Source organism: Oncorhynchus keta, chromosome 2, assembly GCF_023373465.1.
Source record: "Oncorhynchus keta strain PuntledgeMale-10-30-2019 chromosome 2, Oket_V2, whole genome shotgun sequence".
Lineage (NCBI taxonomy): Eukaryota > Metazoa > Chordata > Actinopteri > Salmoniformes > Salmonidae > Oncorhynchus > Oncorhynchus keta.
The window spans coordinates 29,206,582-29,224,363 of NC_068422.1; the positions used below are offsets into that span (position 1 = coordinate 29,206,582).

At 40.6% G+C, this 17,782-nt stretch overlaps 2 long non-coding RNA genes across 6 annotated transcripts; one reads left to right on the forward strand and one right to left on the reverse strand.

Moving 5' to 3' along the window:
* Nucleotides 1-2,167: 2,167 nt before the first annotated feature.
* Nucleotides 2,168-11,940, reverse strand: LOC127910602 (uncharacterized). Of its 2 annotated transcripts, XR_008075440.1 has the most exons (5): nucleotides 11,580-11,940; nucleotides 10,184-10,935; nucleotides 8,886-9,007; nucleotides 8,702-8,786; nucleotides 2,168-7,131 (listed from the first exon to the last, which is right to left on the reverse strand). It is a non-coding gene; the product is annotated as an uncharacterized LOC127910602 (long non-coding RNA). The 2 variants fall into 2 exon arrangements; XR_008075438.1 differs by having other exon boundaries at nucleotides 10,184-11,812.
* LOC118398815 (uncharacterized) lies at nucleotides 10,902-16,220 on the forward strand. 4 transcript variants are annotated; one of them, XR_008075436.1, is made up of 6 exons: nucleotides 12,000-12,256; nucleotides 12,555-12,608; nucleotides 12,745-12,945; nucleotides 13,082-13,184; nucleotides 13,777-13,835; nucleotides 14,470-16,220. It is a non-coding gene; the product is annotated as an uncharacterized LOC118398815 (long non-coding RNA). The 4 variants fall into 4 exon arrangements; XR_004828694.2 differs by lacking the exons at nucleotides 12,555-12,608; nucleotides 12,745-12,945 and adding an exon at nucleotides 10,902-11,037 and having other exon boundaries at nucleotides 12,107-12,256; XR_004828693.2 differs by lacking the exons at nucleotides 12,555-12,608; nucleotides 12,745-12,945 and adding an exon at nucleotides 10,903-11,037 and having other exon boundaries at nucleotides 11,889-12,256.
* Nucleotides 16,221-17,782: the final 1,562 nt, after the last annotated feature.

The window sequence follows — 17,782 nt, forward strand, 5'->3', positions numbered from 1 at the left end:
TTTAATTGATGTGTACTTGTGGGCAAGGAGGTTTTGTTTGCATCCGTGCATCCCTAATTAGGGAATTGACAGAGGAAGCATGCTGTCCTTGGAGAGAGCTCTCTTCCCACTCACATCCTCCAAAATCTGTTTTAAACAAGCCTGTTTCTCTCCCCCCATCACAAACCTATGAGAAGCTGAAATGAAAAGTTAAACTAGTGTTGTTTCTTCATGACACAATTTCAGCAGCAGGCCTAGTTGTGAGCGAGTTAAAGGAAACACACTGACAGGCAGCAGGCAAACTGTGTGACTGACTTGAATAACAAAACTATTCTATTGGGCTTGGATCTCTTACCCGGCTAAATAGAAAACAAGTTGTTTCAAAAGATTATGCAAAGTACGGTACGCTGTAACATTTGCTGTAATTTGATGGTGCTAATCTTTCCCATTCACTTGGGATTGAGGCCTGCTGATATCTCCTAACAAATAATGTACAGAAAATATGTGTTGCATAGTATAGATTCAGCTGAACTAAGGTCTATTCTTTTATCTTAGGTTGAACATACACTTTAACATCAGTTTGATTGAACAGTATTTCTCATACTCAACCCCAATGTTATGCCACTAGGGGGCAACAAATGGCAATTTATTTCTAGTATTTGTATTTATTATCTGTACTGTATACAGTGGGCTTCAAACAGAGGTTCCCTATGGCTGACACCTTGAAAACCCCACTGTTGCACCATGGGGTGGTGTCTGGAAAACACATTGTGAGGAAAGTGTTCTTGTGAAACATGTACATACAGAGTGACTGATATATTGTCCCTCGCCCTAAAATGGTAGTTCCGAACACACAAGGAGGTCAGTGGACTTTCCCATACACTTTGTATAAATAAGAGACACACATTCACTCAATACACTCTTGTTGGTGTTCTCACTATACAGCTGAATAGACACACTTCCCAAAGGTATCCAGATATCAAGATGTACAGTGCTTTCGGAAAGTATTCAGACCCCTTAACCTTTTCCACATTCTGTTACAGCCTTATTCTAAAATGTTTTTTAAAAAATCCTCCTAAATTATACACACACACACAATACTTGATAATGACAAAGCGGGGGGGGGGGTGTACTGTCAAGCCCTGACCTTAGTCTCTTTGTTTTCTTTTCTATGGTTGCTTAGATTGGTTCCCAATCAGAGGCAGCTGTTTATCGTTGTCTCTGATTGGGGACCATATTTAGGTAGCCATATTCCTTGGGTATTTTGTGGGTTATTGTCTATGTGTAGTTGCATGTCAGCACTAGTTGTTTATAGCGTCACGTTCGTTTTGTTAGTTTGTTTAAGTGTTCTTTTTTTATAAAAGAAGAATGTATTCCAATCATGCGGCGCCTTGGTCTCCTCGTTACAACGAACGTGACAGAGTGGCTTCGGGACAAGTCTCTGAATGTCCTTGAGTGGCCTAGCAGGACTTGAACCCGATCGGACATCTCTGGAGAGACCTGAAAATAGGTGTGCAGCAACGCTCCCCATCCAACCTGACAGAGCTTGAGAGGATCTGCAGAGAAGAATGGGAGAAACTTCCCAAATACAGGTGTGCCAAGTATGTAGCGTCATACCCAAGAATACTCAGGGCTGTAATCACTGCCAAAGGTGCTTCAACAAAGTACTGAGTAAAGGGTCTGAATACTTATGTAAATGTGGTATTTCAGTTTAATAAATTAGCTAACTAAAATCCTGTTTTTGCTTTGCCATTATGGGGTATTGTGTGTAAATTGAAGGGGGAAAAAACAATTTAATCAATTTTAGAATAAGGCTGTAACCTACCAAAATGTGGAAAAAGTCAAGAGGTCTGAATACTTTCCGAAGGCACTGTATTTCTGCATTGGGTTTGTTCTTGCACTATTAGGTAAATATCTAGCTATAGAATGATGTAGTTCAGACCAAACTGATATAATAATTGATTGTTTAGAAGTACAGTAAACTTGTTTTATAGCTGTCACAAATAATCTAAGATGTGCAATGTGCGTATGAGATGCAACAATATTTGAATCTGTTGCTAGTAGAATACTTGTCATGTTGGAATCATATTTTAAAGTAACTGTTCAATGACATTTTTTATTTTAAAAGCTCACAATTGACATACCCAAATAATGTTGTTGACTCATAAAACCACTCTGTATTTCAAACTTGTTTTTGAAACTGTTTAAAAAACGGTTGTGATTTTCTTGTGATGTGACCTCACATTCTTTGGGCGAGACAATCCCTTTTGGGATTTGTTTAAAACCATATTATGCAAATGAAAAGCAGTTATTTTCGTTTTAATTTACTCTCCGGTGGGGAGAAGGAAACTTCGGGAGAAAGGCTCAGGAGTGCACACTTCACACAAACATATCCACTGGGCACAGACTGGAATAAGGTCTGCCCATCCAGGTAAGAGCAACAGTCAAGCAAAGAACAACACTCTCTCTAATTGGTGTTGTTACTGATGAGTAATGAACATACTGTTTTAAGAATGTGGCCAAACATTTCCAACAACTCACTAAGAGAACATCCTGTCCTGACCAAACTCAGACTGGTAAGACTGGACTGGGTTAGAGCCAGGGTTAGGGTTGAACCGGGATGTGGACCTGAAGCTTGGATTAAAGAGCCTGGTTCTCCCCAGTCTATTTACAGTGGGGATCAAAAGCAGGGATGGTTTACTATAGTATCGTGAGAGTTACATAGGCTACTATAACCAGTAGATGTCAGCATAGTACCATACAATCACTGCAGAGAAGCTAATAATCAGCGGTAAGCAGTCGGGTATGAACATTTGGTTAGATTATGCCATAGAAAAATGACTTTTTGGTATTTTGTCAAACATTTTCTCAGTGAAATAACTTCAACGTCCTTCCTTTATGTTGCAGAAAACCCTTGAGGACCCATGGAGCGTCATGCTGGTTGCTAGTGAACAAGCACAACTGATGGCAAATCTGGACAAACTGATCAATACCAGGAAAACCATTGAAATTGGTATGTAATGATAAAACAAGCTTGTTCCTGAAAACATGTAATATAACTATAGTATAATATTTGGAAGATATTACTTTGTGGCAATATTTTTAACGTTCTAACACTAATTTGGATTTTTTTGTGAACTGTCCCTCATTATAATATCAGTGTAGACGCACTTGCTAGGCCCTCCGCGGCAGTGAGAATAGACTAACGTTAATGTGGTGACTATTTGCACATCATAAGAGGGCGGTTGACAGAGATACATGCTAGGTGGAATGGGCTGAGAGTAGCTGAGGGCCAGGTATAAAAGTCCATGATCAGATGTCAGTTAGGATTACCACTTTATTTTAAGAATGTGAAATGTCAGAAAAATAGTAGAGAGAATGATGTATTTCAGCTTTTATTTATTTCATCACATTCCCAGTGGGTCAAAAGTTTACATACACTCAATTAGTATTTGGTAACATTGCCTTTAAATTCTTTAACTTGGGTCAAATGTTTAGGGTAGCCTTCCAAAAGCTTCCCACAGTAAGTTGGGTGAATTTTGTCCCATTCCTTCTGACAGAGCTGGTGTAACTGAGTTAGGTTTGTAGGCCTCCTTGCTCACAGATACTTTTTAAGTTCTGACCACAAATTTTATATAGGATTGAGGTCAGGACTTTGTCATGGCTACTCCAATACCTTGACTTTGTTGTCCTTAAGCCATTTTGCCACAACTTTGGAAGTATGGTTGGGGTCATTGTCCATTTGGAAGACCCATTTGCGACCAAGCTTTAACTTCCTGACTGATGTCTTGAGATGTTGCTTCAATATATCCACATCATTTTCCTTCCCCATGATGCCATCTATTTTGTTTAGTTCACCAGTCCCTCCTGCAGCAAAGCACCCCCACAACATGATGCGGCTACCCCGTGCTTCACGGTTGGGATGGTGTTCTTCGGCTTGCAAGCCTCCCCCTTTTTCCTCCAAACATAACGATGGTCATTATGGCCAAACAGTTTCCTCAGACCAGAGGACATTTCTCCAAAAAGTATGATATTTTGTCCCCATGTGCAGTTGCAAACTGTAGTCTGGCTTTTTTATGGCAGTTTTGGAGTAGTGGCTTCTTCCTTGCTGAGCAGCCTTTCAGGTTATGTCGATATAGGACTCATTTTACTGTGGATAAAGATACTTTTGTACCTGTTTCCTAAAGTATTTTCACAAGGTCCTTTGCCATTGTTCTGGGATTGATTTGCAATTTTCGCACCAAAGTACATTAATCTCCAAGAGACAGAACACGTCTCCTTCCTGAGCAATATGATGGCTGCGTGATCCCATGGTGTTTATACTTGCATACTATTGCTTGTACAGATGAACATGGCACCTTCAGGCGTTTGGAAATGGCTCCCAAGGATGAACCAGACTTGTGGAGGTCAAACCATTTTTTCTGAGGTCTTGGCTGATTTTTCCCATGATGTCAAGCAAAGAGGCACCAAGTTTGAAGGTAGACCTTGAAATACATGCACAGGTACACGTCCGATTGACTCAAATAATGTCAATTAGCCTATCAGAAACTGCTAAAGCCATGACATAATTTTCAGGAATTTTCCAAGCTGTTTAAAGGCACAGTCAACTTAGTGTATGTAAACTTCTGACCCACTGGAATTGTGATACAGTGAAATAATCTGTCTATAAACAATTGTTGGAAAAATGACTTGTCATGCACAAAGTAGATGTCCTAACTGACTTGCCAAAACTATAGTTTGTTAACAAGAAATTTGTTTTTTTATCTGTCCAGGGATGTACCAGACCCTGAACATTGCGTTGGTAGTACCAGAGAGTGGGGATGTGAAATAAACAAATATGTTGTCCTTTCTTTAAAGAGGTCAGATCAACATTCCACTAGTCAATGCAACATTGATATTCAGCTAGTTCACTTCCTCCATCATTCCTCTAGACAGGAATTATATCTGTTCTTTCAGTATTCAACCCCAATACAACATCTCAACCCATTCAACCCATTGGAATTCAGAAACATTGATTGTCTCCCCAAAAGCTTCCATACAGCATATGCTGTATCTAACATCTGTCATTCAGACTTCACAAAGTGATGTGGGTGGAGTGGTGAGGCAGTCTGCTCAGGAGAAAGTGTCTACCAAAGGTACAAAGCCAAGCAACCGGGAATCCCTCTCTCCACAATGAACTTAATGCTCCCCTCCAAACCCCAGCAGTAGAAATTCTACTGGAAACAACGCAGGTCAACCATTGTGACAAAAATGCTTGGTAGGTTTCGATTTTGCTAGGGCGCTGTCGATGGAGGATGGTAGTAAAGGCATGCTTCCCAGCCGAAACAGTTCAGAAGAGTTTGTGCATATACACTTCATGATTATTGTGGTTTTGCTATTCAGTGTAAATGTTTGTAGGCCTATGTTGCCAAATTGTATCTTTGATCGTATGCTATCCATTCATGTTTTTAGTATGTTATTTTTATATCTGAAAATTAACCAATGATATCAGGCCACACCCGGCCATGATTACAGACACCTGTGTGTGTGTCCGTTGACACCATATAAACCAGTCACCCCACAGTGTTGGTCATTATACCCTGATGAAGACAGCTTGTCTGTCGAAATGTTGGATATTAGGTTATTCAATTATTGCATCTGAGCTCCTAGAGTGTGCGGCTCTCCTTTGATTTTTCAAAAGTATGTCGATACCTGCTCGTCGAGCATCTCATTCCAAAATGATGGGCATTAATATGAAGTTGGTCCCCCATTTGCTGCTATAACAGCCTCCACTCTTGTGGGAATCCTTTCCACTAGATGTTGGAGCATTGCTTTCTTGCTTTCATTCAGCCACGAGGGTATTAGAGCAGCAGGTCGGGCACTGGTGTTGGGCGATTAAGACTGGATCGCAGTCAGCGTTCTAATTCATCCCAAAGGTGTTAGATGGGGTTGAGGTCAGGGCTCTGTGCAGGCCAGTCAAGTTCTTCCACACCGATCTTGACAAACCATTTCTGTATAGACCTCGCTTTGTGCACAGGGGACATTGTCATGCTGAAACAGGAAAGGGCCTTCTCCAAACTGTTGCCACAAAGTTAGAAGCACAGAATCGTCTAGAATGTCACAGTACCCTTCACTGGAACTAAGCGGCCTAGCCCAAACTAAGAAAACAGGCCCAAACCATTATTCCTCCTCCACCAAACATTAGAGTTGGCATTATGCATTCGGGCAGGTTGCATTCTCCTGGCATCTGCCAAACCCAGATTCGTCCATCGGACTGCCAGATGGTGAAGGGTTATTCATCACTCCAGAGAACGCGTTTCCACTGAGTCCAATGGTGGTGAGCTTTACACATTGCGTATGGTTATCTTAGGCTTGTGTGCGGCTGCTCGGCCATTAAAACCCATTTCATGAAGCTCCCAATGAACAGTTCTCTTGTTGACGTTGCTTCCAGAGGCAGTTTGTAACTCAATAGTGAGTGTTGATTTTTACACGCTACGCGCTTCAGCACTCGGTCCCATTCTGTGAGCTTGTGTGGCCTACCACTTCTCAGCTGAGCTGTTGTTGCTCCTAGAAGTTTCCACTTCACAATAACAGCATTTACAGTTCTGCAAGGCAGAACTTTAACAAACTGATTTGTTGGAAAGGTGGTATCCTATGATGGTGCCACGTTGAAAGTCACTGAGCTCATCAGTAAGGTCATTCTACTGCCAATATTTGTCTATGGAGATTGCTTGGCTGTGCACTCGATTTTATACACCTGTCAGCAACGGTGTGGCTGAAATAACCGAATCCAGTCATTTGAAGGGGTGTCCACATACTCTTGTATATAATGTATTATGACAACATTTTGTGACGTTTTGGACCTTTTTTTCCCCCGGTTGTTCAGGCACACAAAAATGTTTGTTTAGGCAATTCGAAGTCTACGGCCCTTCGTCTGTGATTGGTCAACAGGAGGGATTCTTCAGTAAAGTCTGTCGTTTAACGAGAGATTACTTGTTTTCATACACATTTTTCCATTGAGAAATACTGCACCAAAATAGTTTGCCCAAACAACCGACAATAAAAATAAAATGCGAAATTCTTCTGTTTTGGTTGGGAAGCAGGCGGACGCTGTTAATCATCTGCCTCGCCCCTCTGCAACCCTCGAGTGTGTGCAGGTTTTGTCATCTGGAGCTGAAAAATGGGGAGGGAGGGGAGGAAGAGTGCAGTTCAAAGGTTTATAATTTCTAACTGACACAATTCTATAATGAATACATAATAGAGTGACCAATTGTTACTGTATTGTGAATGTTTAATGTTTTAATTACTCAACAAGTAGTGCCCCAGCATCTCAAAAGCTGCAGAAGTGGTCAAATAAGGTCACCAAAATTTCCTTTACAGCTATACACGTCTGGCTTGTGAGATTAATATTTTGTAATTCAGACTAAAGCACACAGAATTTCCCCAAAATCTATAGACATACAAAATTAAATGGAGCATACATAAAATAAACAAGTAATTACAATGTATTTACATATTTGCATATTATTGTGTGCATGTGTGAGAGAGCATGTGTGTGCATGTTGTATTTAATTTTTCCTTGTCAGCCACCATCAACTGTGAGTAAGCACAACTGCCCATGTCCGTTGTGGGAAATGGATAACACAATCTGTAGGCCTAAATGTCAGCAATCCTAAAATATAATGGAGCATACATATAAACAAGTAATTACAATGTATTTACATATTTATATACTAATGTGTGTGAGAGCAAGAGTGAGTGTGTGTATGTATGATTTTTGTCTCTGTGTTGTGAATGAGGCGTCACTACAGATCCGGGTTTGATCCCGGGCTGTGTCACAGCCGGTTACATTTGGGAGACCAGAGGAGACACAGATTACACCTCACATTCCAGTGTTCAAACTTGTAAACAGGGCTCCGTGAGATTTCTGTTAATGTGACTCCGTGTAGCCAATGGCAATGTCTGCTTTAGGTATAATGCCAGGAGCCGCTTGCAGATTTGACAGCCCTAACACAGTTCAACCTATGCGGAAGTGGGCTAAAGCGGATGTGATTGAATAGAGCCCCAAGTGAGAGAGTATGCATGTGTGTTTACATGTACAGTGGGGCAAAAAGGTATTTAGTCAGCCACCAATTGTGCAAGTTCTCCCACTTAAAAAGATGAGAGGCCTGTAATTTTCATCATAGGTACACTTCAACTATGACAGACAAAATGAGAGAACAAATCCAGAAAATGACATTGTAGGATAATTGCTCAGTTGATTTCTTCAAACCAAGCTGCTTACCTATCGCAGATTCAGTCTTCCCAGCCTGGTGCAGGTCTACAATGTTGTTTCTGGTGTCCTTTGACAGCTCTTTGGTCTTGGTCATAGTGGGGTTTGGAGTGTGACTGTTTGAGGTTGTGGACAGGTGTCTTTTATACTGATAACAAGTTCAAACAGGTGCCATTAATACAGGTAACGAGTGGAGGACAGAGGAGCCTCTTAAAGAAGAAGTCTGTGAGAGCCAGAAATCTTGCTTGTTTGTAGGTGACCAAATACTTATTTTCCACCATAATTTGCAAATAAATTCATAAAAAAATCCTACAATGTGATTTTCTGGATTTTTTTTATTCTCATTTTGTCTGCCGTAGTTGAAGTGTACCTATGATGACAATTACAGGCCTCTCATCTTTTTAAGTGGGAGAACTTGCACAATTGGTGGCTGACTAAATACCTTTTTGCCCCACTGTATGCGATAATTACCTGTATCACCTGTCATGGCCAGTGTAGCAGGTGCAGGGGCAGGTGACTGCAGCTGTGGGGGCTGTGGTTGAGCTAATAGGGGTGTCTGATGTTAAAGAGAAACAATTTTCTTTGGTGAAAATAATTATACAACAAAATAGAGTGAGTGATTGAGTGAGTGAGTATGCGTTTGTGTGATAATTACCTGGACAACATCACACTGCTTCAGGTCTACAAGCCTCTTGAAGTTCCAGCGTGTCACTCCAGGCCTGGAACAGCCTGGTGGAAACATGGTTAGTTGTCACCCACCGAGCCTGGTTGGCAGAGCTGAAGAGACACAAACACAGGCACAGACAGATGCATACACTCACGATAACATTCACACTATACATGCATGGATTTTGTGTGGTAGATATGTGGTAGTAGAGTAGTGGCCTGAGGGCACACACTTAATGTGTTGTGAAATCTGTTGCGAATGTATTATGTTTTTTAAAATTGTATAACTGCCTTCATTTTGCTGGACCTCAGGCAGCAGCTCATGTGGATCCATAATAAATGCAATACAAAAAAAATTAAGCTTGTGTGTGTATCAGGCAACAACGCAGCAGACTTCATTTTCCCAACTGCTCATTGTATTTTCCCCTCACAATCAGTTGTGTGTGTTCTGTGTTATTGTGACTTGTAGTAGGACATTCAGTGATTAGCTTTGAAAAAAATGACTTTCAACATCCACAGTAAAAAAAGGATATAAACTATTCAGATCTGGATTGACAAGTAGGCTAAATCATGAAGTTACAAAACCTCTAGAGCTTATTCTACACTTAAATTAAATAAAGGATACAGGACCTGAACTCTAGGCCCATGCCTCAGGACAATCTGGCCTGATGACTCCTGTCTGTCCCTGTCCCCAGTCCACCTGGTCGTGCTGCTGATCCAGTCTCTGCCGTTTCTGTCTTTGGCTATGGAACCCTGACCCGCTCAGGGCTCACCGGAAGTGCTACCTTGTCTCAGACCTGCTGTTTGATCCGGTCTCTCTCTACCGGACCTACTGCTCAGCTATGAAGAGCCAACTGGCATTTACTCCTGAGGTGCTTAACTATTGCACCATATATAACCACTGTGATTATTACTTGGCCCTGCTGGTCATCTACAAACATTTAAACATCTTGAAGAACAATCTGGCCTAAATGGCTGGACTCTTCTATATTCTCCACCAGCACAGCCAGAAGAAGACTGGCCACCCCTCGGAGCCTGGCTCCTCTCTTGGGAATTCTTTCCAAGCCACTGTGCTTCTACATCTGCATTGCTTGCTCTTTGGGGTTTTAGGCTGGGTCTCTGTATAAGCACTTTGTGACATCTACTGATGTAAAAGGTGCTTTATGAAATAACGTTGATTCATTGCTTGTATATGCTTCTATTCAAGTCAGTAACTAAACATAACTCAATGTCATCTTACATTTCCTCAATAGAAAGTTGTAACTTAACACTTTTTCCTGGTATTACCTGTGTAACAGTACTCTTCTTGCGTTGTGTACATCAGTCATTGACACGGAACTCCAATATGTAGCACCAGTCATGTAGCTTTATTCTGATAAGAACGACACAAGATTGCACGTCATGCAATGCCCGTCTCACCATCCAACTCTGCACTCACGCACGCTGGTTTGGTGCTTGTTCACTGGGCAGTTACCAAAATAATACAATTACAATATAATATGTTTAACAATGTACCTGATAAGAACGACACAAGATTGCACGTCATGCAATGCCCGTCTCACCATCCAACTCTGCACTCACGCACTGTACAAAATATATGAACCCCCCCCACCAGACACAGTAAGTTGCTAGCTAATACTGGCGTGAATTCTCTACAACAAAATGCACAACAAATATTCTCCAAAAACCCCTGCATCTTATGTGTGATGTTTGAATAACATTTACGAACTATTTGATATAAATTGTACATTTAAATCATCACTTGAGAGCATAAAATCACTTTTGACGTACGGTGCTTTGCAACCAACAACTTACCGCTGGTTTGGTGCTTGTTCACTGGGACGATTCTAACTGGAACATCCCCCCTCGTAAGCAAGCTACGCAAACCAGCCAATAAGATGCCATGTTGAGTAGGTGAAGGCAAGACAAACTCAAACCAAAAACCCATTGGCTTAACAATAAAGTGGCAAGGGGAATCACCAATATAACCCTGTTACACCTGCGAAGGACATGGGGCTTCAGGTTTGGGAATTGAGGGCCTAGACAATTGGAATATTAACAATAATTAGTAACCACATTGATGAATACAATTCAATTAGGGTTAGTTGTCCCATCTGATTGAAGATTGCTGATGATATACTGTAAGTCCACTTCATTTTGAAAATGTGCCACTGAACCAAACAACTCGATCTAGTGAGAGTGCACAACCATTAGCTTATTTTAACACGTTGAAAATAACAGCATTTTTTCAATGGCGACTTGGCAGAGGGCAGAGCTGTCAAGTAAAATGCATATCCATAGCAGCAGCTATGGTACGGCCAAAGGCAATGTGACACTACCACAACTGCATTTGTGAGCTGTCTATAATATTAGCTCATTTAATTTCCAGACAACAAATAACAGAACAGTAGGAAGGCTATTGTTGTACTGTAGCCTACTGTACCCCATATCAACCAACTACTAACTAGTGACAAGGCTATAATGTTGTCATTCTGTAATACTGTAGCCTACACCACATTAACCACCTAGCTAGCTAGTGATAGCTTAGCTAGCTAGTTCCAAAGAAACAACCAACGAGATCAACAGGGTTTTAAACAAAATATCTAATGTTAACTAGCTTGTATGATGCATGTAAAAACACCGTTACAGATGATTACAAAGTTCGAAAGCAAAATTGCCTTACCGGTCCGCTGCTCTTGGGAGCGTCGTTAGCATTAGCTAGCTAGCAGCTGTAGCATGTTAACAATTTTTAAATGTATTATTTTTTAAATATATTTTTTTTAAACCTTTATTTAACTAGGCAAGTCAGTTAAGAACAACTTCTTATTTACAATAACGGCCTAGCTAAAAAACTATCTATCCAGCAAGAATGTCGAGGTCAAATTAAATAAACTATTTTAAGCCATGCCTATTCACTAAAATAAGTACATTTATGTGACTCACTAGCTAACTTTAGTTTTCTAGCTCAGTGTGCACCTCTTCTTGTTTACAGTATTCCCTATGGGAAATCAGACTAGAGTCGGGTGACCAGACGTCCCCGTTATTGGTGGCCTGTCCCCGGCTGGAGCTGTCTCCGGAAATGTCCCCGTTTTTAACTGTGCGTTAAAAACAGACTGCAAAGTGAAATAATATTTTACTTGGCAAGAAAGGCCGGGCAGCAAAGCCTACTGGTTGACGTCTCAATCACGTAGTGCTTGTTTTGTCCAGCAGGAGGAGCTGCTCGCTATATCAGCTTCATTATCTCTTCTACTGACTACTTGCTCGCGCTAGTTTGAGAGAAAACTGCTGTGGAAAACTCAGCCAAAGCTAGCAAGTGTCAAGTGAATCCACAACATCACTACAAACGTCTTTTCAAGCCAGGTAAGTTACAATTGTTTGAGATACTAGCTAATGATGTTATATTTTCACAATTTATTATATATATATATATAGATAATCTGCTTTATAAGGTTTTAAATAGGTTATGCTAGCTAACATTAGCTATGTCGACTAAGTTATCTAGCTAGGTTAACTAGCTACTTTCATTATATTAAATTAATTCATAATTCTGAGAATATTTATTAGTAGAATAAAAAAATTAATGGTTTGGCATTATAAGTAGTGTGAAAATATATTTAGACATTTTCATGGATAACTTTAGCATAATGTTTTCTGTTAGAGTGGAGAGGAGGAAGACTGGATAGGAAGAAGAGTGAAAGAGAGAGGAGGAAAGGTAAAGATATGATTACAGAGACAGCCAATTTATTATTCCAAACAATGTTTTTGAGATAAAATACAAAAATGAGGCAAGCAATGGGAATCTGTTAACCAAAGTATTTGATCTAATAGTGTACTATTTATTATTAAAGATTGGAGAGGAAGGAGAGGGGGAAAATTAAGGGAGTAAAAAGAGTGAAGCAAGGAGAGTGAGGTGGAAAGGTAAAGAGAAGGAAAGGAAGAAAGAGCAGGAAGACAAGTGAAGACAAGAGGAGGAGAAAGATTAGAGGAGAAGAAAAAGTTGAGAGTAAGAAGAGTGACACAAAGAGAGTGAAGAAGAGCAGACAGAGGAGGTACAATGTCTCTTTCCAAGAAACGGAAATGCCATTTTAATGACAACATGATGAGAGTATTTCCATTTATACGCTCAGGTCAAGACGATAGAATGGTTAACTGCACCCTTTGTAATTCCTCTTTTTCAATTGGCAGCGGGGGAAGAACGGCAGTGGTAGAACATCAACAGACGAAAAAGCATAAAGCCTATCTGATTGGCCGTGTTGGTATGCCCTCTGTCACCACATTCTTCAAGAAGGTAGAGCCTTCCCAAGAAGAATATGATTTAGCTGTGCAGGAGGGTGTCTTTGCATATCACACTATGCGACACAATCATAGTTACAGATCTATGGACTGCACAGCACAACTGACACGGAAGCATAAAGCCTCTCTGATTGCCCGTGTTGGTATGCCCTCTGTCACCACATTCTTCAAGAAGGTAGAGCCTTCCCAAGAATAATGTGGTTTAGCTGTGCAGGAGGGTGTCTTTGCATACCACACTATGCGACACAATCATAGTTACAGATTTATGGACTAGAGGTCGACCGATTTATGATTTTTCAACGCCGATACCGATTATTGGAGGACCATAAAAGCCGATACCGATTAATCGGCAGATTTATTTATTTATTTGTAATGATGACAATTACAACAATACTGAATGAACACTTATTTTAACTTAATATAATACATAAATAAAATCAATTTAGCCTCAAGTAAATAATGAAACATGTTCAATTTGGTTTAAATAATGCAAAAACAAAGTGTTGGAGAAGAAAGTAAAAGTGCAATATGTTCCATGTAAAATATGTGCCATGTAAGAAAGCTAACATTTCAGTTCCTTGCTCAAGAACATGAGAACATATGAAAGCTGGTGGTTCCTTTCAACATGAGTCTTCAATATTCCCAGGTAAGAAGTTTTAGGTTGTATTTATTATAGGAATTATAGGACTATTTCCCTCTACCATCATTTGTATTTCATTAACCTTAGACTAAATACATGAAACCGGAATTGTCGCCCATTTTTATTTCATAGATTATAACATTGGATATTTTAATGATATATTGACTGCCGAGCTGGAAATGTCCCCGGTTTTAATTTCAGAAATCTGGTCACCTTAGACTAGAGCCACAAAACCAACCAGTGGCCATAATTATATTACACCCGGGTTGGTTTAGATACCCCATTGACAATGCATTGGAAACGGTCCTATGGTTGCAAGTTCGAATCCAGCGGTAGGTTGTTTTTGAGATTGTAGTTTTAAGTATATCCCAAACCTTAACCATTCGAAGTTCACGCCCAACCTTAAGATTTCAGAGTTAATGTCTAAACCTTAAACACTTCAAAATGTGACATTTGCCACAATTTTGAAAATTGACATTTGAGAAACATGGAAGAACATCTAATTCTGACGCGAGACTGTAAGAGCTAGTTGTCTGACTACCTCACTCTCACCTGTCTATCTGATCTCCTCACTCCTCTTATCTGTCTATCCAACCACCTCACTCTTCTCACCTGTCTGACTACCTCCTCCCTCCCCCAGGCACTGTGGAGTGGTAAAGTGGATGACCCTGCTCCTGATGACCTGACCTCCCAGGCAGTGGACAAGCTCAACAAAAAACTCCACAACGACCAGGGGATCGATCTGAGCATGCTCACTGTGGGCGATGGACTCACCCTGGCCATCAAACACTATTCAAAATCAAATCAAATGTTATTGGTCACATACACATGGTTAGCAGATGTTAATGTGAGTGTAGCGAAATGCTTGTGCTTCTGGTTCTGACAGTGCAGTAACATCTAACAAGTAATCTAACATTTCCCCAACAACTACTTAATACATCTAAAAGGGGCGAATGAGAAAATGTACATAGAAATATATGGATGAGCGATGGCCGAGGGGCATAGGCAAGGTGCGACTAGAAGGTATAAAATACAGTATGATTCATATGAGATGAGTAATGTAAGATATGTAAACATTATTAAAGTGGCATTGTATAAAGTGACTAGTGATCCATTTCTTAAGGTGGCCAGTGATTGGGTCTCCATGTAGGCAGCAGCCTCTCTGAGTCAGTGATTGCTGTTTAGCAGTCTGATGGGCTTGAGATAGAAGCTACTCATCAGTCTCTTGGTCCCAGCTTTGATGCACCAGTACTGACCTCGCCTTCTGGATGGTAGCGGTGTGAACAGGCAGTGGCTCGGGTGGTTGTAGTCTTTGATGATATTTTTTGCCTTCCTGTGACATCGGGTGCTATAGGTGTCACGCTAACTTATGCTAACTCATGCTAGCTCATTATAATTTATGCTAACCTATGCTAACTCCAAACCCACTGATTTTATTGGAGATTCGAAAGCATGTCAGCCTCAGTCTGAGAAAGAGCTAAATCAGTACCCTCTACCCCCTGAGATTTAATTTGGTTCAGGTTCAATTATGTTATTAGATATGATTCTCCACTGAATTGCTGCCTAAAGTTACATAAAGGGATTATATGTATAGCATGTTGTGATGATTTCTGAAAATGTTCAATGTCTTTCCATACATAGGTCTATTGCTTCTGAGTAGTGAGTGTCTTGATGTCTGTATCACTAAAACATTTTAAAAGTATGTGTTTATTTGTCTAAAAAAAACTTGATTTGAATTGATAATCCACCAACCTATGTGTTCTTGTATCAATCCCTGTGTTCTAGTACTTCTTTAATGTTATAGTTAGAACTTCCAAAAGTAATGTCACGCCTGCTCTCACTCTTCCCATAATGCAGGCTGCCCTGCATTACGCACTCCTGCCACCATCATTTATGCACACCTACCTTCCCTCGTCATGCGCTTCAGTGATTTTTTTTTTACTCACCTGGACTCACTCAATCACATGTTTATTCCCTAGCCTATACAAGTCATTTCCCCAGCTCTGTCCCCCGCTGCTGCATTGCTTGTCATATGTCCGTGTTACCCGTGTGTTGACGCTGTTCCTGTCTTGTTCTATGTCTGTTCCTGAATAAATGTCTGACTCCCCGTACATGCTTCTCCTGTCCGGCGTCGGCCCTTACAAGTAAAGTAAAATGCCATGATAAATTTGAGCAATTAAGGTAACTCGTCAAATAAACTAATAAATTGCATCAACACATACAGTGTATCCCATGTGTGAGCCTCTTTACAAAGATTCTACTTAAAATAAAATGAAATGTTATTTGTCACATGCGACCTTACAGTGAAATGCTTACTTGTTGCTACATTCTGGTAAAAATGAGGTAAAACTGATTTAAGTTTCCCTGCATTAAAGTCCCCGGCCACTAGGAGCGTCTGGATGAGCATTTTCTTGTCCGAGATATGGGTGTGGTTAACATTGGCTGCCATAAACATTCATTTTACTGTGATCCCTATAATAGAAACTGTGGTTAGAAAATTGCTTTCTAAAATTCTAGCCACACGATTAGAGGACTTATTGCCACTAATTGTGAATGGGGACCAAACTGGCTTCATTAAGGGCTGTAAGTCATGTAACAATATCAGGCAGCTTCTTAAAGGCACAGTCACCTTAGTGTATGTATACTTCTGACCCACTGGAATTGTGATACAGTGAAATAATCTGGCTGTAAACAATTGTTGGGAAAAGTACTTGTGTCATACACAAAGTAGATGTCCTAACCGACTTGCCAAAACTATATTTTGTTAATTAACAAGGAATTTGTGGAGTGGTTGAAAAACAAGTTTTAAATGACTCCAACCTAAGTGTATGTAAACTTCCGACTTCAACTGTGTGTGTTTGCTGTTTTTTTTGCTTTGTCTATGAATCTCAATGTGTCGAAATTGTGAAATTCCAATAAAAATACTGTTACAAAATAAAAATCCTGAGCAATCTACACACAATACCCCATAATGACAAGGCAAAAACAGAATTTTAGAAATATTTGCAAATGTATTAACAATAAAAAATAAAATAAAAATACCTTATTTACATAAGTATTCAAACCCTTTGATATGAGACACAAAATTGAGGTCAGGTGCATCCTGTTTCCATAGATCATCCTTGAGATGTTTCCATAACTTGATTGGAGACCAGCTGTGGTAAATTCAATTGATTGGACATGATTTGGAAAGGCAGACACCCGTCTATATATCTCACAGTTGACAGTGTATATCAGCGCAAAAACCAAGCTATGAGGTTGAAGGAATTGTTCATAGAGCTTAGAGACAGGATTGTGTTGAGGCACAGATCTGGCGAAGGGTACCAGAAAATGTCTTCAGCATTGAAGGTCCCCAATAATGCAGTGGCCTCCATCATTCTTAAATGGAAACAGTTTGGAACCACCCATACTTTTCCTAGAGCTGGCCACCTGGCCAAACTGAGCCATCAGGGGAGAAGGGTCTTGGTCAGGGAGGTGACCATGAACCCGATGGTCACTCTGACAGAGTTCCTCTGTGGCGATGGGGAGAACCTTCCAGAAGGGCAACCATCTCTGCAGCACTCCACCAATCAGGCCTTTATGGTAGCGTGGCCAGACGGAAGCCACTCCTCAGTAAAATGCCACTTGGAGTTTGCCAAAAGGCATCTAAAGACTCTCAGACCATGAGAAACAAGTTTCCCTGGTCTGATTAAACCAAGATTGAACTCTTTGGCCTGAATGCCAAGTGTTTGATTTGATTTGATTTGAATGCCAAGCGTCATGTCTAGAGGAAACCTGGCACCATCTCTACGGTGAAGCATGGTAGTGGCAGCATCATGTTGTGGGGATGTTTTTCAGCGGCAGGGACTGGGAGACTAGTCAGGATCGAGGCAAACATTCATGGAGCAAAGTACAGAGAGCTCCTTGATTAAAACCTACTCTGAGCCTCAGACTAGGGCGAAGGTTCACCTTCC